We start from the raw sequence: 22,766 nt of genomic DNA on the forward strand, positions 1-22,766 counted from the left end.
TGGAAGAGCCACACTCAAGGGGCCAAAGAGCCCCATGTGGCTCGCGAGCTGCAGTTTGCCAACCACGGGCCTAGATGAAAGGACAATTAAAAAAAAAAAAGATCCAACTATATACTGCCTACAAAAGACTCAATTTAGATGTAAGGACACACAGAGACTGAAAGTTAAAGGCTGAAAAAATATATTCATGCAAATGGAAGCAAAAAGAAAACTGTACTTATATCAGAAAAAGTAGACTTTAAAACAAAGACTGTAATAAGAGACAAAGAAGAGCATTACATATTGATAAAAAGATCAATTCAACAAGAAGATATAACATGTGTAAATATTTATGCACCCAACATAGGAGGACCTAAATATATTAAGCAAATCATAATAGACCTAAAAGGAGAAATAAACAGCAATCCTATCTAATAAAAGAGAAACATGGTAATTAGCGTACGACCGCTACCCTTCCCATTGGCTAATCAGGGCGATATGCAAATTAACTGCCAGCCAAGATGGCGGCCGGCAGCCAGGCAGCTTGAAACTAACATGAGGCTTGCTTGCTTAGGTGATGGAGGAAACCAATGTTCCCCGCCTGCATTGCCGGCCTATGAGCCTGCAGTATGAAACACTGTAACAAATATAGAAGCTAAACAAAACCCCAGAAACCTGCTTTCAGCGAGCCGGGATCTCAGAGCTGGAGTTATACATTGTTTTGATTATAGAACACAAACAAACCAGATACCTGCTTTCAGCAGCAGAAGCCTCAGAGCTGGAGCCAGAGCTAAAGCTGACCCAGAATTTAAAAAAAAAGAAAAAAAGGAGCAGTTGGGAGCTTCAGTCACCCGCCAGCCTGAAAACAGCCCTCAGCCCCTCACCCAGACTGGCCAGGCACCCCAGTGGGGACCCCCACCCTGAAGGGGGTGTGACCAGTTGCAAACAGCCATCATCCCCTCACCCAGGCTGGCCAGGCACCCCAGTGGGGACCCCCACCCTGATCCAGGACAACCTTAAGGGCAAACCAGCCAGCCCCACCCATGCACCAGGCCTCTATCCTATATAGTAAAAGGGTAATATGCCTCCCAGCACTGGGATCAGCAGAGCCGCGAGGCCTCCCAGCACCGGGATCAGCGTGACAGGGGGCAGCACCCAAACCCCCTGATCGCCCTGCGGCTCTGTGTGTGACAGGGGGCGGGGCCACAACCTCCCTATCAGCCCTGCTCTGTTCATGACAGGGGAAGGCGCCCCAACCCCCTGATCAGCCCTGCTCTGTGCCTAAAAGGGGGGAGCTCCCCAACCCCCTGATCGCCCTGTGGCTCTGTGTGTGACAGGGTGCAGCGCCCCAACCCCCCGCCCCCCCCCCCCCCCCGACGGGCCCTGCTCTGTGTGTGACAGGGTAGAGCCTTATAACCTCCCCATCGGCCCTGCCCTGAGTGTGACAGTGGCGGTGCCCCAACCCCCTGATCTGCCCTGCTCTGTGTGTGACAGGGGGCAGTGCCCCAACTCCCCTATCAGCCCTACTCTGTGAGTGACAGAGGGGAGCTCCTCAACCCCCTGATGGGCCCTGCTCTGTGCATGACAGGGGGGAGCTCCCCAACCCCCTGATGGGTCCTGCTCTGTGCGTGACAGGGGGTGGCGCCGCAACCTCCCCATCCACCCTGCCTTGAGTGTGACAGGGAGCGGTGCCCCAACCCCCCAATCGGCCCTACCCTGAGCATGACTGAGGGTGGCATCACAACCTCCCAATCCGCCGTGCTCTGTGCATGACAGGGGGCAGCACCCCAACTCCCCAATCGGCCCTGCTCTGAGCCTGACCAGGGGCTGCACCTAGGGATTGGGCCTGCCCTCTGCCACCCGGGAGCAGGCCTAAGCCAGCAGGTCGTTATCTCCCGAGGGGTCCCAGACTGCGAGAGGGCACAGGCCAGGCTGAGGGACACCTCCTTCCCCCCCGAGTGCACAAATTTTTGTGCACCGGGCCTCTAGTCCTATATAATAAAAGGAAAATATGCAAATCGACCAAACAGTGGAATGACCGGTCACTATTATGCGCACCAACCACCAGGGGGCAGACGCTCAATGCAGGAGCTGCCCCCTGGTGGTCAGTGTGCTCCCACAGGGGGAGCACCACTCAGCTAGAAGCCCTGAGCCAGCTCACAGCTGGCGAGCACAGCAGCAGTGGCAGGAGCCTCTCCCGTCTTCATGTCAGTCAGACATCCCCTGAGGGCTCCTGGACTGCGAGAGGGTGCAGGGGGGGCTGAGGGGACACCCCCCAGCCCCCCGTGCCCAGTGCATGAATTTTGTGCACCGGGCCTCTAGTACAATAATAGTAGGGGATTCTACTACTGCACTTACATCAAAGAATTATATGAAACTACTATGAACAATTATATGCCAACAAATTGAACAACACAGAAGAAATGGATAAATTCCTAGAAACTACAACCTACCAAAACTGAATTATGATGAAGTAGAAATCTGAACAGATCTATTATTATTAAGGAGATTAAATCAGTAATTAAAAACCTCTTAACAAACAAAAGTTTAGGACCAGACAGCTTCACTGATGAATTCTACAAACATTCAAAAAGAATTAACATTAATCCTCAAATTTTCCCCCCCCCAAAAAAACAGAAGAGGAGGGAACTCTTCCAAACTCATGAACATGAATGCAAATCCTCAACAAAGTATTATCAAACTGACTTAAACAGTCTATTAAAAGGATCATACACCATAATCAAGTGGGATTCATCCCAAGGATGCCAGGATGGTTCAACATATCAGTCAATGTGATGCATGAATGACATTAACAAAGAAAGGATAAAAAGATCATATGACCATCTCAATAGATGCAGAAGAAGTTTGACAAAATTCAACATCATTTATGATAAAGCTCTCAACAAAATGGGTGTAGAGGGAAAATATATCAACATAATAAAGGCCATATATGACAAGGACACAGTTAACATCATACTCAATGGCAAAAGCTGAAAGTTTTTCCTCTAAGATCACTGACAAGGATGCCCACTTTCAACACTTCTATTCAACATAGTATTTGAAATTATAGCCAGAGCAATTAGGCTAGAAAAAATAATAATAAAAGGCATCCAAATTGGAAAGGAAGAAATAAAACTGTCACTATTTGCAGATAATATGATATTATATATAGAAAACACTAAAGCAGTGGTTCTCAACTTTCTGACCCTTTAAATACAGTTCCTCATGTTGTGACCCAACCATAAAATTATTTTCGTTGCTACTTCATAACTGTAATTTTGCTACTGTTATGAATCGTAATGTAAATATCTGATATGCAGAATGGTCTTAGGCGACCCCTGTGAAAGGGTCGTTCGACCGCCAAAGGGGTCGCGACCCATAGGTTGAGAACCGCTGCCCTAAAGAGTCTATCAAAACACTATTAAATCTTAAACAAATTTAGTAAAGTTACAGGATACAAAATCAATACAGAAAAAAATTATGTGTTTTATATACTAACTAGAGGCCCAATGCACAAAATTTGTGCAAGAATAGGCACCGGCTTTCCTCTGGCACCCAGGACCTGGGCTTCCCTCAGAGCCCTGGCTTCGTCCAGAAGGACATCCAGAAGGACGTCTGGTTTAATTAGCATATTATGCTTTTATTATTATAATTATCAGAAAGAGAAATTAAGAAAACAATGTCATTTACATTTGCATCAAAAAGAATAAATACCTAGGAATAAGTTTAACCAAGGAGGTGAAAGGCCTGCATATTAAAAACTATAAAAATTAATGAAATTTCTTTAATGAAAGAAATTAAAAAGACATAAGCACATGGAAAGATATCTCATGCTCACAAATTGGAAGAATCAATATGGCTAACGTGTTCATACTACCCAAAGCAATATTCAGACTCAATGCAATCCCTATCAAAATTCTAATGGCATTTTTCATAGAAATAGAATAAACATTCCTAAAATATGTATGGAACCATAAAAGTTCCCAAATAGCTAAAAGCAATCTTGAGAAATAAAAACAAACCTAGAGGCATCATGCACCCTAGTTTCAATCTTCATTACAAAGCTATAGTAATTAAAATAGTATCATATTAGCATAAAAACCAGACACAAAGATCAGTGGAATATGATAGAGAGCCCCGAAAGAAACCCATGCATAAATGATCAACTAATTTACAACAACAGAACCAAGGATATGTAATGGGGAAATAAATGGTAGTAAGAAAATTGCACAACCACATGTAAAATAACAAAACTGAACCACTATCTTACAGCATTCACAAAAGTTAACTCAAAATAAATTAAAGACTTTGCCCGGCCAGCATGGTTCAGTGGTTGAGCATCAACCTATGAACCAGGAGGACATAGTTTGATTCCAGGTCGGGTCACATGCCTGGGTGGCGGGCTCAAACCCCACTGTGGGGTGTGCAGGAGGCAGCCGATCAATGATTCTCTCTCATCATTGATGTTTCTATCTCTCTCTCCCTCTCCCTTAATCTCTAAAATCAATAAAAATATTTTTAAAAAGTAATTAATTTAAAACTTAAACATAAGACCTAGAACCATATAACTCCTAGAAGAAAACATAAGTGGTAAACTTCTTGACATAGATCTTGGCAATGATTTTTTAAAATCTGACACCAAAAGCATACGTGACAAAAGCCAAAATAAACAAGTGGGACTACATCAACTAAAAAGCTTCTGCACAGCAAAGGAAACCCTCAACCAAATGAAAAGACAACCTACTGAATGAGAGGAAACATTTGCAAATCACACATCTGATAAAGGGTTAATATCTAAAATATATAAAGAATTCATACAACTCAACAGCAAAAATAATAATCCTGTTAAAAATGGGCTGAAACCCTCAGCACTCAGTGGATATCCTATCAGCCCTGGGACTGAAGGGTCCCGGTTCAATTCCCATCAAGGGCACCTACTTCTGTTGCAGGGATGCGCAAGGGAGACAATCAATCTATGTGTTTCTCTCACATCTGTCTCTTTCTCTGTCTGTCCCTCTCTCCCCACCCCCTTTCTCCCTCCCTTCCACTCTCTAAAAAATCAATGGAAAAATATCCTTGGGTGAGGAGTAACAACAACAACAACAAAAGTAAATAAAAATAAAATATTTAAAATATCCTATCTAATAATAGAGAAACATGGTAATTAACCGTAACTTTGCTATCCTTCCCATTGGCTAATCAGCAAGATATGCAAATTAACTGCCAACCAAGATGGCGGCCGGCAGCCAGGCAGCTGAAGCGAACAGGAGGCTTGCTTGCTCCAGTGATGGAGGGAGCCAAGGTTCCCCGCCTGCTGCTGCCGGCCTCTGAGCTGCAGTCTAAGAAACAATGTTGCAATTATAGAAGGTAAATAAACCCCAGAAACCTGCTTTCAGCCGTCAGAGCTTGAGTGAGCTGGACCACAACAGTGTTACAATTATAGAACCCAAACAAACCCAGATATCTGCTTTCAGCAGCCGAGGTCTCAGAGCTGGAGCTGAGCCTCAGAGCTAAAGCCAGCTCTCAGCTCCAGTGACAGCCATAGAAGGTAAATAAATCCCAGAATTAAAAAGAAAAAAGAAAAAAAAGGAGAGGTTGGGAGCTTCAGTCACCCGCCAGCCTGAAAATGGCCCTCAGCCCCTCACCCAGACTGGCCAGGCACCCTAGTGGGAACCCTCACCCTGAAGGGGGTGTGACCAGCTACAAACAGCCATCATCCCCTAACCCAGGCTGGCCAGGCACCCAAGCAGTACCCCAACCCTGATCCGGGACACTCTTCAGGGCAAACCAGTAGGCCCCCACCCGTGCACCAGGCCTCTATCCTATATAGTAAAAGGGTAATATGCAAACTGATCCTAACAGCAGAAGGACTGGGAATGACTGGTCACTATGACACACACTGACCACCAAGGGGGCAGACGCTCAATGCAGGAGCTGTCCTGGTGGTCAGGGCGCTCTCACATGGAGGAGCTCTGTTCAGCCACAAGCCAGGCTGATGGCTGCCAGTACAGCGGTGGTGGGGGGAGCCTCTCCTGCCTCCTCAGCAGTGCTAAGGATGTCCAACTGCAACTTAGGTCTGCTCCCTGCTGGCAAGTGGGCATCCCCCGAGGGCTGCCGGGCTGCCAGAGGGATGTCTGATTGCCATCTTAGGCCCATTCCCCCGGGGAGCAGGCCTAAGCCAGCAGGTGGTCATCCCCTGAGGGGTCCCAGACTGCAAGAGGGTACAGGCCAGGCTGAGGGACCCCCCCTCCCCCCGAGTGCACAAATTTTTGTGCACTGGGCCTCTAGTATATATATATTTAAATGGGCTGAAGACCTAAATAGACATTTTTCAAAGACATACAGATAACCAATAGGTACATGAAAAGATGCTCTATCTCATTAATCATCAGGAAAATGCAAATTAAAACCATATCTGTTAGGATGGCTATTATATATATTTAAAAAAAAAGACAGGAAATAATAAGTGTTGGTGAGAATGTGGAGAAAAGAGAACTCTTGTGCAGCGCTGGTTGAGATGTAACTTGGTGCATACACTATGGAAAACAATATGGAGGTCCTCAAAAATTAAAAATGAGCTGGCAATTCTACTTCTGAGTATTTATCTAAAGAAAATGCAAACACTAACTCAAAAAGATATATGCACATGCACTGCATGTTCACTGCAGCATGGTTTATAATAGTCAATATATGGAAACAACTTAAGTTCCCATTGATGGATAAAGAAATTTTGATATATAGATAGATGATATAGATATAGATATAGATATAGATATAGATATAGATATAGATATAGATATAGATTATTCACTCATAAAACAAAAATTAAATTTTGCCATTTGTGACAACATAGATGGACCTTGAGAGCATTAGGCTAAATGAATTAAATGAGACAGAGAAAGACAAATACTGCGTGATCTCTCTTATATGTGGAATCCAATAAATAAATAAAGCTCATAGATACAGAGAACAGATTGGTAGTTGTCAGAGGCAGGAATGGGGAGGGGGGAGGTAGGAGAAGTGGGAGGACTGTTCTTTGGGTTTAATTTTTGTGCAGATAAATTGATTTACTTTTAAAACACCCACAACAGCAAAACCTGGGGAGGTGGAGGGGGGGGGGGATGGAAGAATCTGATTTTCAAAATTACCACGTAAATAAAACATGTCATTAAATAAAACATGTCAATAAATAAAAGTAGACATGCAAAATGTCTAGTTTCATAAATGTATACCTACCCCATAAGTTGTTGTGAAGAACCAGTAAAACTAGTAATTCACATCATAGCATCCAGAGAAAATGCATAGTATTTTGTATTATGTATTTGTATAATATACAAGTTATATTGGCATAAATGGATGACTACTCAAAGCCAAGGATGAGGAGAACACAAGGTGAGGCATGCATGCCACTGAAGCTCTGGTACGACAGGGTTAGTTAGGGAGTTCTGGGTTGACACATGTCAAAGCATTTGACTCTCCCTGGTACCGCATGAGCCCGCCATACATGATTTTCATGAATACAGAGGAGACAGACCTGTGAAATGCAAGGAGCTCCGCAGACTGGGGCAGTGATAACGGCGAGGAAAGGGCAGGTCCTTCCGGGGCCCATTTTACTGACCTGTGTGTCTTCCCAGATGGAATGTGTATTGTCCCTACAGCAGGAAGGGATTGCTCTCACTTCCTGATGGACGCTGGGTGACAGCCTCAGACAAACCCCCGGGTACCTTGTAACACTGTAAGGAACAAGAGCAGCCAGGCTGCTGACGCATGAGGAATGCAGAGCGCCTGGCATATTAAGCACTGGCACTTGGAAACTTAAGACTCAAGATTATATGTCTGCAGCCTCCAACAAGGTGAACCCCTCCTGCTGGCTGCTGCCTCTCTGGCGCCACCGTCTGGCCTACAAAACCTGCCAGATCTCTGGTCCTTTTTTTTTTTTTTTTTTCTTTAATGAAGTTTTTTTTTTTTTCTTTATCGAGAAACTTAAGACTTGGGTACATCAAATAAAACCAATTTCTAGGGGCGGGGGGGAATCAAAACTGTCTGGACCATAGTAGAATCCAGAGGATCTATTTGTGTAATTGAAAAATTCTAGAGTTTCCTGCAGACCCGGAAGTGAATGGAACTGAATGACAGACATGCTCGGGATTGACTTATCAAGACAGAGTTCACCTGAGAAAGGAGCCTAGAGGAAGAGGAAAGAAAGGGAGACAGAAATGACTCTTTCCCAGATGCTGTTGACCTTCAGGGATGTGGACACAGAATTCTGTCAGCAGTGGGCATGCCTGGACCCTGCACAGAGGGGCCTTGTGCAGGGACCTGGTGCTGGAGAACTGCGGAACCTGCGCTCCCAGCGGAGGATATCTCTGCAGATGTGTGGCCCATGAATTATCACCAAACGAGGATAGTAACAAAGGAGGATTTTCCCAAACAATGATGGGAAGACACAAAAGCAATGACATCAAGGATTTTGATTTCAGGAAAGTCCAGCAAAATATGCATGCTTGTGAGAGTCAGTGTGGATACAATGAAGCAAATTACAAAGGTATGACTACGCCCATAACAAAAATTTCACGGGTAGAAGAGATCAACAGCATGATGAACCTCGGAATAACTTCCTTATGAAGCGGACTGTCGCTATAAGAAAAAGTACTTATAAACTTAAATCATATATAAGGTATTAAAACATACCAAAACCTCTGCAGGAAACCAGAATCCTATTTTCTAATCAATTACACAAATGTATTTCTAATCTTATTAGAAAATAGAATGAATAGATTGAGGTTTCAGTCCAATCTGGCTGAACTTCAGAAGTTTCGAACTGAAGAGGAAGTTTATGGATGAAATCAAGTTGAGAAGTTTATCAACAGCAGTTGCTCTGCTTCACCACTTCAGAGAATTCCTCCTACTCTCAACATCAACATTTGTAATAAATCTGGGGAAATTTTTTAAAAAGAAAAGTTCCAGGTACTTTATAATTGATTTTTTGAGGCAAAATCTGCAATTTGTGGTCCTTGGTGCTGAGGTTCACAGGACAAGCTAAGAAGTCTTCAAACCTTGAGCTGAATTCCATAAGCTATCTGGCTTTTGTTAATCCTTGCCCAAGGATATTTTTTCCATTGATTTTTAGAGAGACTGGAAGGGAGGGAGGCAAGGAGAGTGAGATAAGCATCAATGTGAGAGAGACACATCTATTGGTTGCCTCCTGCACATACCCAATTAGGCTGAGAATCAAACCTGCAACCCAAGTATGTGCCCTTGACTGGGAATTGAACCCGAGGCCCTTTGGAGTATGGTCTGAAGCTCTGACCATTGAGCACACTGGCCAGGGCTATCTGGCTTTTTTTTTAATTCTTTATTGTTGAAAGTATTACACATGTCCCCTTTTCCCTCCATTGTCCCCTCCCAGCCTGCTCCTGCCCTGGCCTTCACTCCCCCCTCTATTGTCTGTGTCCATTGGTTATGCTTATATGCATGCAAGTTCTTTGTTTGAACTCTCAACCCCCTCAACTGCCACCACCACCCGCCCCCGCTTCCCGTCCACCCTCCCCTGCCTTCCCTCTGAGGTTTGACAGTCTATTCGATGCTTCTCTGTCTCTGGATCTATTTTTGTTCATCAGTTTATGTTGTTTGTTACATTCCACAAATGAGTGAGATCATGTGATACTTATCCTTCTCTGACTGGCTCATTTCACTTAGCACAATGCTCTCCAGGCTTTTAAATTGGTTTTTCCTTGTCTAACAGTAGCATCAGCACCCACTATGCTTCCTTCTTAGCATAGTGAGCTTCATCCCCCTGGGAGGGGAGACACTCAGAGACTGTAGCATGTGCAGCAGCTCCAAGTTGCCAGTCCTCAGAAACATTCCCTTAATCTTTCCAGCAGCTCTGAATGCAGCGCTTGGATGCACGGGAGCAAATGTCCCAGCATCTGCTTCTGTTCCTGGGAAAGAGCTGTGGCTCCTGCCCGGGACGTGTCCACAGGCTGCGGCGCCCACGGAGGCCCTGTAGCAGGAGATGAGGGCTGTGGCCCCTGGAGGCGTATTTGTGAGCGGCAAACTCGCTGGTCCTGTGGATCCCAGCCAAGCTTTGCTACCTCAAAGTTGATCTCGAGATCAAGTTCTGGGTTCAAGTGTTCCAATCCATCCTCAGTAATAGGGAGTCTTCCCCTCCCCACATGTGCTATGTGTGTATTTCCGGAGGGTGAAGAAATTAGAGGTAGGAAGGGTTGTTAACTCGAGATTGTTCTCTTGGCAACTTGCCTACAAATGTGTCAGCATCATCCCTACCGGGCAGTTTTTGTGCCTTTGAGATTGAGAGAGACTCACGGATGATTTAGAAATAATAATAAATGCCGATGTGCAAATGACACTTCTCAGCATTCAAAAGCATTTCTGTGTTCCTTGTCTTGTAGTGGAGTGTATAAATGGCAAGTTTTGTAGACCAGGGTTCAACTTTTAGCCCTGCTGTGTTACCTTGGGTAAGTTACTTGACCTCCCTGAGCCTCCATTTCATCATCTATAAAATTGGGATAAAAATGCCCTCCTCAAAATGTTGTGTTGGGAAGATTAAAAAGAACAGTAAATGCTAAACCAAATACCCAGCACACGCTAAGAGCTCAGTTAATGTTAGCTAGGGCTATGATTATTCCCACCGCAACTTGGTGAGGCGGGGCAGGCCTGCTTTACAGATGCAGCAATTAGAGCTCAGAGACATGGAGTGACTCATCCATGTGAGGGGCAGAGTCCCCTGGGGCTCAAACTCAGGTTCTCCAGGCGTTGAGTCCAGGCCCTTTCCTCACACTGTGTCCAAAGTGCCTGCCAAGTCTGCAGACACTCAGCTGAGGCTGAGACAACAGGGCTGGAGAAACAGGCACATTAGAGGGAGCAACACAGGGAGTGGAGGATCCACCAGACAGGCGTGAACTGGACACTGAGCTCAGGGGCCTGATGACCCAGACACAGGGGTGGGGAGATTTAACTCCGGTCCATGGCAGGGAAAGCCAGCCAGGTTTGTGAGGCTGAGGTTGCTGGCATTAAAGGACAGAAGGCCTAACAAGAAGCCAGTTCAGGCTGACTCAGGGAGCAGCACAGTGACATGGCAGGCCAGAGGCCGGAGACAGGGAGACAGGAAGAGCTCAGAGACAACAGAACTGGAGGGAAGAAAACTCAACTGACAGGCTCCAAGAGAGCATGGACTGAGGGTGGCACATGCCTTTTGAGTGTGGTAGGTGAAAACTGCGGTACGGTCAGTTGAGATAATCCTTTAAAATTCCTTCTAATGACCAAAAAAAAAAAAAGAAGAAGAAGAAGAGTGTGTTTGTTTAGTAAACCCAGTAATAATCCCTTCATCTGCCTCCAAGTTCAGAGTCAAGTAAAGTGAGCTGGGGGAAGCAGGATTTGATCCCACATGCTCTCGATGTCCATGTGATGTGGCCATGTGATGTCCATGTGTCCATTCAGTAGAAGTAGCCAGAATCTCTCTCCCAGACAACCTGGAGTCTTGGAATCTTACACTGGAAGGTAAGATTTTCATATACATTCTACTAATTTTCTTTCATCTCTGACACTTCTATTATAGAGAAAAGGCAAATAGCAATATTAAAATATTCCCTCTAATGAATTCCCTTTTAATGTGTACAAATTTCACGCACCAGGCCACTAGTAATAACAATAATAATAAAGGAACAAATTGTGTGGTGGACCCTTGCAGTGCCACCCAGATCCCCCTCCAATGAAGGGCTTTTAGCACCCGCTACTGGAGCCCGGCCAGCAGACAACCTTCAACTGTGAACCCGTCCAGGGATTGCTTCGCTGCGCAAGCCCTTCCAGGAGCAACCCACAGCCAATGAGTCATCAATGCCAGAGTATAGATGCCTGGCTGTCCCCACACAACTCTGTGGAAGGAAGGCCATTCTAGCTCCAAGCCCGCCCCCCCCCCCAGCCCTCCACACACACACACACACACACACACACACACACACACACACACACACTCAGCAGAAGCTGTGGTCAGGCCTGCACTTGGTGTGAGTGCTTCCTCTGCATCTGCTGCTCCCTCCCCGCACTTCCTCGCATGCCCATCCCTGGAGCATGTCCCCTGAACTCCACCTCAGAGGACACTTTCCAGGAGCAACATTGTGACATATTGGCTCCCCCAAGAGAAAGGTCTGGGGCTCATCAGGTACAGCTGGTTCCAGGGGCACAGGCTGAGTCGGGGTGCAGTGTCCCCTCTTTGGTGGCTGTGCTCTCTCTTGTGTTGACTTCACGTTAGGATACATGGGTCCCTGCAGCCTTCAATCCAGTGTGTAGGGCGGGGAGGGGGGCGGGAGGCATTTTACCAACAACTCCATAAAAGTTCAAAATGTACTTCTCATTGAACTGATTTGAGTCACAAGCTGATTCTCGGGCCAATCACTGCGCCCAGGGAGGAGAGAATATGCTGATTATCTTAAGCCAGAGTCACAAGATCCCCTGGCCGAAGGGATCCAGGCAGCCTGCTCAACAGACCAGACTGTGTGGGCCAAGGGTCAGGGAGTGGCTGTTCCCTGAACAAGGCATGGGTTCTGGGACCAGAAGAAAGGAAAGCAGACACCATGCAGGCAAACCCCACATGGGCCTGCCCCAGTGTCGCCACCAGGAAACCGGTCTCCCTGCTGCTCCCGTTCCCGGGCCAGGCAGCATGAGAGCCTGAGCCCCCTTCCACCTGATAGGCCTGTATGCATTCGATTTGAAGAGCTTCGTTCTGCCCTCACCTCCAGGCTGCTCCCCTCAGGTCCCATTTTTCCATCTTTTTCTATATGACTTGGCCCTGAGCCCTCTCTCCTCACGAACATTTTCTTCTAAGAACAATTTATCTTTTGTCTTTCCTTTCAAAGTGTGCTGCCCACAATGAAATACAACACTCCTAGAAGAGTACAAGGCAGACACTTCTCTCCTTCTAAGTATTCTACTTCTATGAATGGAGTCCAAGGATCAAAATCACAAGCTTTTCGTGGTGGAAATAAAAATTGACTTGTGCCCCGGCCTGTTGGCTCAGTGGTTGGAGCACCAGCCCTCAGACCTAAGGGTCAAGGGTTCAACTCCCAGTCAAGGGCACGTACTTCGGTTGAGGTTGCCCAGCCCCGGTAGGGCCTTGTGGGAGGCAACCAATGGATGTGTTTCTCTCACCTTGATGTTTCTCTCTCTCCCCGCCACCCTTCCACTCTCTCTAGAAATCAATGGGATGAAGATTTTTTTTTAAAGGTGACTTGTAACAATGTTAATTGTTAAACACCCTATTTGCCAAGTTGCTCTCCCCAGTTCTAATGCTGTCACTCATCTTCTCATTCCAGGTAGTGTCACTTAGATTTTTTTGAAAAATATTGTAAAACAACGAATCACCATTCTCTCAGTATTGATGGGATATTAGACCTCATCTTACTTTGGCTCTATGTGCAGGTGTATAAAATTATATGAGTAAGAATAGCACTGGATCAGAGTCCTGGTCCCCGGTCCTGAGCGCCAACACGCACGAGCTGTATCACCGTTGTGGGTCACTAATTGCTCAGTCTCCTCTGAGCTGTATCTAAAATGAGTTACACATAGCTATCTCATCTGAGTTGTACATATCAAAATCAAATCTCCTGTATGCATTGAAAACCATGGTATATATGTGTATCTCTGCGTGTGTACAGCATGAAATATTTTACATTATAAAATGCACTAAAAATGTCACAATATAAAATGTTTTTCTTACTGTGGGTCACAATTTAAAAATCTGAAGAAAAACACTACTTCATGCCAGGTGCTCCAAAGCATCCAGGCCTATATGTGTCTCATTCCCATTGTACACACAGAACACAGGCACAGGCACATGCACGCACACACACACGCACACACAGAAACAAAGCTCACGCCTATTACATGTAAGTTGTGTTTCATGGAACAAAACTCACTCCTATTGCATCTAAGGAAAAGACAACAAAGTTAAATAGCAAACATGATTTTATAAGTCTTCAAATACAACATACGGTAGAAAAGATATCCCAAAATAAATAACACAAAACCCCCAAATACTGGTCACAACCTACTCCTTGATTTCACAGCCCATAATGATCGCAACTCAGTCTCAGAAACATGGGTCTGGTAGAACAGAGAGATTCCAACGGAAGGTGCTAAATGTGGCGCTGAGGAAACTTCACCCGTGGCATGAAAGCCCAAGGGGGGGGGGGGGGGGGCAGCCAGTAAGACCTAGGAGGTCGGAGAGCTCCCTAGAGAAACTGACTCTCACACTACAAGTTGGAGGATGAATGCGAGTTGCAGAGGTGGGGTGAGAGGAGCCTGCAGCCGGGAGAGCTCCAGCAGAAGGGCCTGCCTGCGCGGAGGGAAAACAGGCCCGGCCTCCACCGCACAGGCACGTTTTCTCAGTGTTTCCTGCCTACAGCATCATGGTGAGATGAGGTCATTGTACTGAATGCCTGCAAGATAAAAACATCTTTATGGAAATAGCTCTCTTCTTCACAAAAACATTAAGTATAGAAAAATGTATGCATGGACACAGACAGTGGGGTGGTGAGGGCCTGGGGTGAGGGGCAGGGGTGGGCTGGAGGGGATCGATGGGGCGGGGGGGCGGAAAGGGACATATGTAACACTTTCAACAATGAAGATTTTTTTTAAAAAGAAAAGGAAAATATATGTACACACAAATAAGCAAAAATAATTTCAAAACTCTTGAAAAGGACAAAAAACAAGGTGATTATGAGCAAGATACTGATGGGTGGGATGAAATTCAAGGTTATTTTCTCACACTTCCTTAGGGAGTAGTAAAGTAGGCATAATGTATCTAATTGCTCACACTTTACTTTTCATCTCAGTGGAAACAAAACTGCTTAAATTGCAAAGGTGATAAAGCTTTGAAAAACGTAGACAGGTGTGGTTCCTGGCTCCAGAAGGCTCCGCTCTCCGTGTGCCCGCCCTCTCCCCTCCCCTGGGCCTTGGCATTACTCACACCTGCAGACCAGGCAGGGCCCCAGCTGCAGCGCCTAAGAGAGGAGACAGGACAGGCCTATAAAAAGCACCTCAACTGTAGACCAACCGCGTTCGAGCTGACTCTGCCCCCCTCCAATTTCCAGCCCTCTGCATGACCTGCTTTCTGATGCTGGCCTCTCTCTCGTGTGCCAGGACCTGGCTCCTTTGGCGTAGCATTTTAGCAAAGGTTTTCCTTTCTCTGCTTGGCTCCAGCCTCTGCCTCCGTGGCTTCCTCTCAGCATAATCCGTCCACACACCTGCAATCCAGGTATTGCACCAAAGGCCCTTGGAAACCAGCTGATTTGATAAGGGGCACGCATTGTCATTCATCTGTATTGTTATTATTGAAGAAGGCCGAGGACCCAATGGGCACAGAATGGGCTAATTATGAAGGAGAAATGGGGGCAGGGGGCATGTGAGGAAAGCAGCAGGTCTGAGCAGAGAGAGAAAGAAAGAGCAAGCTCAGGCATCCCAGCAGACAACCTGCAGATGGAGGATTTGAGTAACAGGTGGAAGCAGAGAAAGGATCCCACAAAACAAAGCTCTTTCCTACATCAAAATGTTGCTGCATTAGGCTCCAGCCGCCCTGGCCTTTTGGTTGCTCCAACACAGCAAACACCTTCCTACCGTGGGTGGTTCCCTCTGCCTGGGCCGGCTGGCTCCCGCCTGCCTCCTTTCCCACTCATTCTACCAAGTCCCTTACGGACCCCCTACTGTAAACTCTCATCCCACTCCTTCTTTCCTGCGGTGGCGGCGGAAGCCTTTAAATGGAAGGGTATTCATTTCTCCATCCATCTCATCACCCATCTGACCATTGATCTCACAAATATTTTTGAGTGCCGACGACTTTCCAGCCACCTCTTCGTAGTACAGGAAGAGCCTGCCATCACACCACCATCAGAGTTTCCTCCAAGACTGGAGAAAGTATGTGGAGGAATAAAGGGCCAGAACAATAAAGGAAGGGGAATAAAAGAGCCATCAAAGCAAAACCTACACCTGTGGCATAATTTGAGAGAAGGAACACCTCGCTAATGAATACCAACTACAGAGAGGCATTTGCTGTACATTACTTCATCTTCCCAATGAGTGACAGATAGCACTTTCTCATTTTACTAAAGAGAAAACTGAGTCTTGGAAAGTTGAGGCAACTTGCCTAGAATCATGCAGCTCTAAGTGGTCCCAGATACAAACCCAGCTCTTCCTGAATGCAGGGCTTAGTACTCAACCTCTTGCCTGATGTCCTTGTCATTCAGCCCTTGCTGGGAAGGCTGCAGCTACAAGGGGGCCCCGTGGTGGCCAAGGAGATTCCACGAGAGCCAGCCAGGTCTTGGACAAATCAATCTGTGCCCTCATGGTCCTCTGTGTCTGCACCCTTGCGGGGGAACCCCACACTGCTGACCTTACCTGCCCTGACTCCTGGTTGCGTTCTTTGCACAATGAGTCAGCGCAGCCCTCCTGACCTTGGGCTGTACTCTAACTCTAATTAACCTGACCACAGCCACAGTGGCTCAGCCAAGAGGGCCCATAACCCTTCCTCAGACACCCTGCCAACTCTAGATGAATAAGCGCCTTGCGTGTAACAGGTGTAGGTGTTCGTGCTTCTGTGAAAATCTCTATTGTCTGTGTCCTCCTGTGAAATAAACCTGTGCTATACCCTGCTAATTGGTAAACTACTGGGCAGGATCAAAGTCTAATTTGAGTTTGGTTCCTGGTACCCAGTGCGTTACCTGGATAGAGCAAATGCCCATGGTGCATTCAATGAAAGGTAGCACCAATCAACACGCAAACAATGAGTAAAGCTAGAGTCATTCAGAACAAGAATGATGCTAATGAAAACCATTGATGTGTCCTTCTATATCAGAAAGATCTGGATTCAGAATAACTTCTATTCACTTGACAGATACTCATGGAACACTTGGTACATGTCAGTCATTGTACTAGGTGCTGGAAGGACATCACTGAAAAAAAAAAGATACAGTTTCTAATGTCATGGAGCTTACAGACTAGTAAAAGAAACCAATTACTTTTTTAAAATCATTGATGGGGGAGGTTGAAGAGGGCATAGAAGGGAAAATGGTGATGGAAAAAATAAAATACAAACCAAAAAAAATCATTGATCAAATGACAGTCATCGGGATCAGCAGTACAGAGAAGCATGATGCTATGCTGATGAGCATACTCAGGGGCTCGTCTGGTCTCAGGGAGCATATTTTCCTATGAAAGGGATACTTAGAACCCAAAAGATGGACAAGACTTAGCCAGACAAAGAAGAAGGGATTGCTGTGGCATCAGGAAGGCACTTTAAGGAACAGGAGCAGGCCTATGTCGCAATCGCACCCACAGGATGGAGGAAGGGGACCTGGTGACGCTGGGTGAGGTAGAGGAGGAGGAGGGCCAGGTCATGGAGGGCACTTTGAGCCATGCCAAAAGATTTGACTGTTTTAGTAAAAGAAATGGGAAACCACTGAGTGTGTAAGCAGGGGAGGAACATAATTAGAGTTGTGGGTTTTTTTAAAACCTCCCTGGCTACTATATGGAAAATACATTAGAGAATGCAAGAATGGATGGGGGCAGGGTGTGTGTGTTGGGGGCGGAGGGGGCTGGTTAGAAGGTTTTGTCTTAGTTCAGACAAGAGACTCTGGCGCCTGGGATCAGGGTGCTGGCAGTGGAAATGCAGAGCAATGGAGAGAAGTGAAGGTCATTGGATTGGCAGGGCTTGATGACTATCCAATCATGTAGCGGGTGGGGGTGCAGGGAGAGGAGGTGTCAACAGTGACACCTCCCAGACTCCTTCTTGGGTATGGAGGTGGCAGGTGGTATCATCCTCTGGATAGGAAACCAAAGAGGAGGAGCCTGTGGCAGCTGATGGATTCATTTTAAACGTGATGAGTCTGCAGTGAGCCACAGACATTCGGATGGCGATGACAAGTAAGTGGTTGGATGCCTAAGTCTGAGCTCAGAAGACAGATATGAAATAGGAGACATAAATGTGGGAGTGGTCGCCTGGTAGGTGTCCTGAGGAGCTGTGGAGTGGATGAGCTCACTTAGGAGGGGCTAGAGTGACAAGAGAAAGTTAAAACTGACCGCAGTCGAAGTCTAGAGTAATGTTTTCCTGACACCGTGGTCATCAATAACAAAGGCTCAGGGAGAGCCAGGAGGTGATCCCTCGTGCCCAGCATTGATTCTTCCGTGAAGGGCTTAGAGCTTACAGGATCAGCAATGGATGAAGGTCAGCCAAGCAATTTGGCAGCAGCTCAGGGGGCGGGAGGGAAGTGCACACTCTCATCTCGATAACCCTGAAATAAGTCCGTTCCCCAGAGGGGCACTATGGGGAACTCGACTCTTCTCTAGGGTATCAGCCTCCATGGCACCCTCCCTCCAGTTCCCCTTCTTGCAATTTTTGCAGCACTGAAATGCTGGGCTCCTGCAGGGTTGGTTACAAAAGGTGGGGAAATCCAATTTCTCAGAAACCACAGTGAGTCTGGCCCCTGAATGTCAATGCTTGCACCGAAGAGCTAACCCAGGAAATCTAGACGGTTTAACGTGGACTCGCCCACAGTCAGCACACCATCCTGTTGTCAGACCTCATGGAAGCTGAATTATGTAAGCTCGGTGAATGTATTACAAGCTATCTGTCAGGTTAATAGCACGAAACCAAGGAGGAAGCCAGATTCTTGACTGAGGCAGACAGGTTGACCCAGAGTATGACTCAGGTGCCTCTTCCCTGCAAACTCCCTAGTAAAATGCTACTGCCGACTGAAACCAATAAATGTCATAGGAAGATTAGGGTGTACCTTAGAAGTGGCAGTTTCCAAAAAATAAATCACAAGAATCTTGATACACACCCACACATATATGCACATGCATACCTATCTATGCACACATGTGCACATATATAAGGTGTCCCCAAAAAATGTATACTCACACTTTGAATAATTATAAAGGCAATGTTTATTAAAATACATTTCATTTTCAAAATTGAGCGATCAGCTGGTAAAGGGTGCATAGATTTTGGGGGAAACACCCTATACACATACACATCCGTATCTATGTACATACCTATAGGGTCATGTAGAAACATACAAATACTTTCCGGAAATGAGAAAAGCATTCATGGGAATGAAGGCCTAGATTCTAACTCTGCCCTATACCTAGCCCTCCTTTGCACAATTTACTATAATGTGTGTTTGTGTGTGCACACACATGCACTGTCCAAAGAAGCAAAATATGTTTAAAGCAATAACAAAGGTGTAATAAATGGTCTTTTTCCCTGTGTTGAAAGCAGCACTTGGCTCAGTTCCTAGGACATTTACTGGAGTGGAACAAGGCTCTCTGAGGAAGGTGGCATCAGAGCCAGGCCTAGAAGGTGGCCTGGGGCTCCAATCACTGGGGAGTGGATGGGGGTGGCATTCCAGGTGGAAGGGAACCATGTGAGCAGAGATGGGAAAGGATAGTAGGAGCCGTGGGAAGCATCAGGTTTTCACTAGAGCATTGGGTACATCAAGAAAGAAATGGGGGGCAGAGGGGGTTGGACATGAAGAATGCAAGAGGCTGTAACATCCGGCCAGAACAAAATTTAAAATAGTGATGTTGATGACTATCTATTGACATAGAAAGATGCCCACAATCAATTTCTAAGCTTATTTAAGTCAGTGACAAATTGACATGTATTATATAATCTCATATTTTGTAAACATAAATATACACACCCATACCAGGTATATGTGCAGAGAAAAGCTCTGCAAGGAATACATCCAAATACAAACATTGGCTCTTTCGGGTTGGTAAAATGACAGATGGCTTGTTTTTCATTCGATTTTGTGTATTTCATATTATTTCTTACCACGAATAGTATCTTCTGTTTTTAAAAGGCCGTGGGGGTGGTGGGGGGGGGGGGGAATCTGCCTCTATCAATCAAAATGTCCATCAAAGTATTTTCCTGAACAATGAGTAGAGTCATCCGCCTGGGAGCTGGGTAGCCCGGAGTACAGGTCACGGTGATCTGAACAAGGAAGGAAGCCACGGGAACAAGGATACAGTTATTTCCCTCTGAGGTGTCTAGGCCAGTCCGCCCTGGCCTGTGAGAGCCCTACAGTCTGGTTTAGATGAGGAATGCCAAGAGTCATGAATCGGGCTGGACACCGGACAGGTCCCTGTGCCGTACACGGGCTGAGCTCAAATACCTGTTATCAGAAGAGTCCTTAGGCCTCCTGAGACCAACTGAAGGCTGAGACGCAGTTAAAATCAGGGCTGTGGGCGCATTTGACATCTTGCTCCCTGGCATATCATCAGTTTGACACAAACAAACTCTTATCAAAATTCAAAAAAAAAATAGAGCTGTGAAAATGAAGTGGCCCGTAGTGCTGTTGTAAACTATAAAGCACTTTCCAGGTAGTGCTTGTCAGAATCAGCGTGCACACCCTAACTCCACCCTCCCGGGGATTCTAATTCCTCCACCGCAAATAATGCGCCAGGCTCTTACCGTGTGCCAGGCGCCAGCCTGCGTGTGGTAGGCCCCGCAACGACCAGGGCCGATTCAGAGGCTCAGACCTTTCCCATTTCGGTTCCTTGAAGACGCTGGCCCTGCTTCTCCCTCCCTCCCTTCTTCCTGCTCACTTCCCTCTGGCTTCTTGAACGTGAGCTTCCCTGTCAGTTGGAATTTTTATTAGTTGTTTTCTGTGCTGTATTCCCAGGACTGAGAACACCTGCTTGGCCCGTAGTAAGGTCTCAACAAATAATTATTGAACAATGGGCTTCACGCGGGCTATGCCCTCGGCCAGGAACGTGCTTCCCTGGCCTTTTTGCAAGCAGCTTATTGTACTGAATCTGTCTTTGCCCAGCTCAAACACCGCTCTCTCTGAGGAGCCTTCTGGAATTAGCCAGATTCCGCTGTCAATTATTCTCTTGGTACTTTGTAGTTCCCTTTTTAGCACTACCATCACTGTAATTACATCATTGCATAATCTATCTCTCCAGTTCGTATAGAAACTCCGCGGTCTTGTTTATCACCGTATCCCCAGTTCCCAGCGTGGAACCTGGCCCGTGGGAGTCACTCGAAGGATGTTTGTCGAGTGACCGGCTGACTGAAGGAATGTATACAATTTGATGACCGCTGAGTCCTCGCTGAAAGTGGGGTTGTTGTCGTGGTTATTGATGATGATCGTGGACAGCTGGCAGCAGCACACATCACAGAACCAGGTGAAGCTCTGGGGCACTTCCTGCCACTCGGTGCTGCTTCCGAGAGTAGATACAGGAAACTGGGGGATGAGCTGTAATCACCGATTCATTCGACAAGCATATACAGGCATTGTTAGCTGAGGTACAAAAATGACTAAAGCCGTCTCTGTTTTGTTTTTTAATATATTGTTATTGATTTCAGAGAGAGAGAGAGATAGAAACATCAATGATGAGAGAGAATCGCTGATTGGCTGCCTCCTGCATGCCCCCTACTGGGGATTGAGCCTGCAACCCGTGACCTCCTGGTGCATACGTTGATGCTCAAACACTGAGCCACACGGGCCAGGCAAGCAGTTTCTGCCTCTGAGAGGCTTATCGTTTAGTGGGGGTTACAGACCTAAACTTACAAAGTCACTGCCATGTTGGAGGCTGTGTTAGTTTTCCAGGGGTGTCATAACAAAGCGCCACAAACTAAGTGGCTTAGGCAAGTGTTGTTACACAGATCAGTCCAAGACGAGGTGTTGGCGGGCCAAGCTCCCCCTAGCGGCACCAGGGAGGATCTGTCCTGGCCTCTCCTAGTGGGGTGTTTCCTTGGCTTGCGGCAGAACTCCAGTCACCTGGCGTTCTCCCCGAGAGCATGTCTCTGTGTCCAAGAGCATCTTTTTATAAGAATACCAGTCGTATTGGATTAGGGCTCACCCCAATAACCTCATTTTCACTTGATTACCTTTGTAGAGACCCTGTCTCCAAATAAGGCACTGAGGGTTAGGACTCCAAAACAAGTTTTTTGAGGGACATAATTCAACCCAGAAGGGAGGCACTCTGAGAGAAGTCTGCAGAGGATTCAGTGGGCGGCAGGAAGAGACTACATCAGTGGGGTTGGAGGGTGGGGGGATGTGGAGGTGGGGAGGTGCAGAAGAATGCTGGCCGGAAAGATGTCCCAGAGCAGGTAAACCTTGGACTGAGTCATAAAGGGTGACGGGTATTTTACAAGCAGCCTCGGGTGGGGGTGGGAGGTGTATTTGGTGCGGAAGGGGTAGGATAAGGTGAGTAGGAATCCGATGATAAAAGGCTTGGTGTAACCAAAGTGTTGTTTCAGAATGTCCCCCAATCCTCCAGCCTTCTGAAATCATCGTTTCGTTCAATAGTCAAATGGAAACAGCGGCCACACCATGAATAGCAATAGTGGGAAGCCTGATATCCCTGGGGAGCTGGTGTGGTTCTGGTGGGGAGAGTGCAGGGCGGGGAGGCGAGACTCCGGGACACACCCCTGCTCTCAGCCTCTGCTGCTGCTGCAGTCTGTCCTCTGCATCCCCGATCCTTCCTGGGTGCAAATCGTGTTCCACAGTCGGGGCATGGCAAGCTCACAGTGCAGGCTCGGGAGAGCAAAAGGACAGCACAGAATAGAAGCAGCTTATTATCAAACACTACCCAACCTGCCCCCAACTAAAGGAAAGTTCTTAGCAGCTAACTTTATCTTCTTAGGCTCCTGTGACTCCACCTTCTCTGACTAACCAGTTAGAAGCTTTAAAAAGACCCATGCCCAGGACCACCTCCAACCACTGAAGGCAGACTCTATGGGAGGGGCCCAGCAGGTATATATC

Source organism: Myotis daubentonii, chromosome 3, assembly GCF_963259705.1.
Source record: "Myotis daubentonii chromosome 3, mMyoDau2.1, whole genome shotgun sequence".
In the NCBI taxonomy this organism is placed as follows: Eukaryota; Metazoa; Chordata; class Mammalia; order Chiroptera; family Vespertilionidae; genus Myotis; species Myotis daubentonii.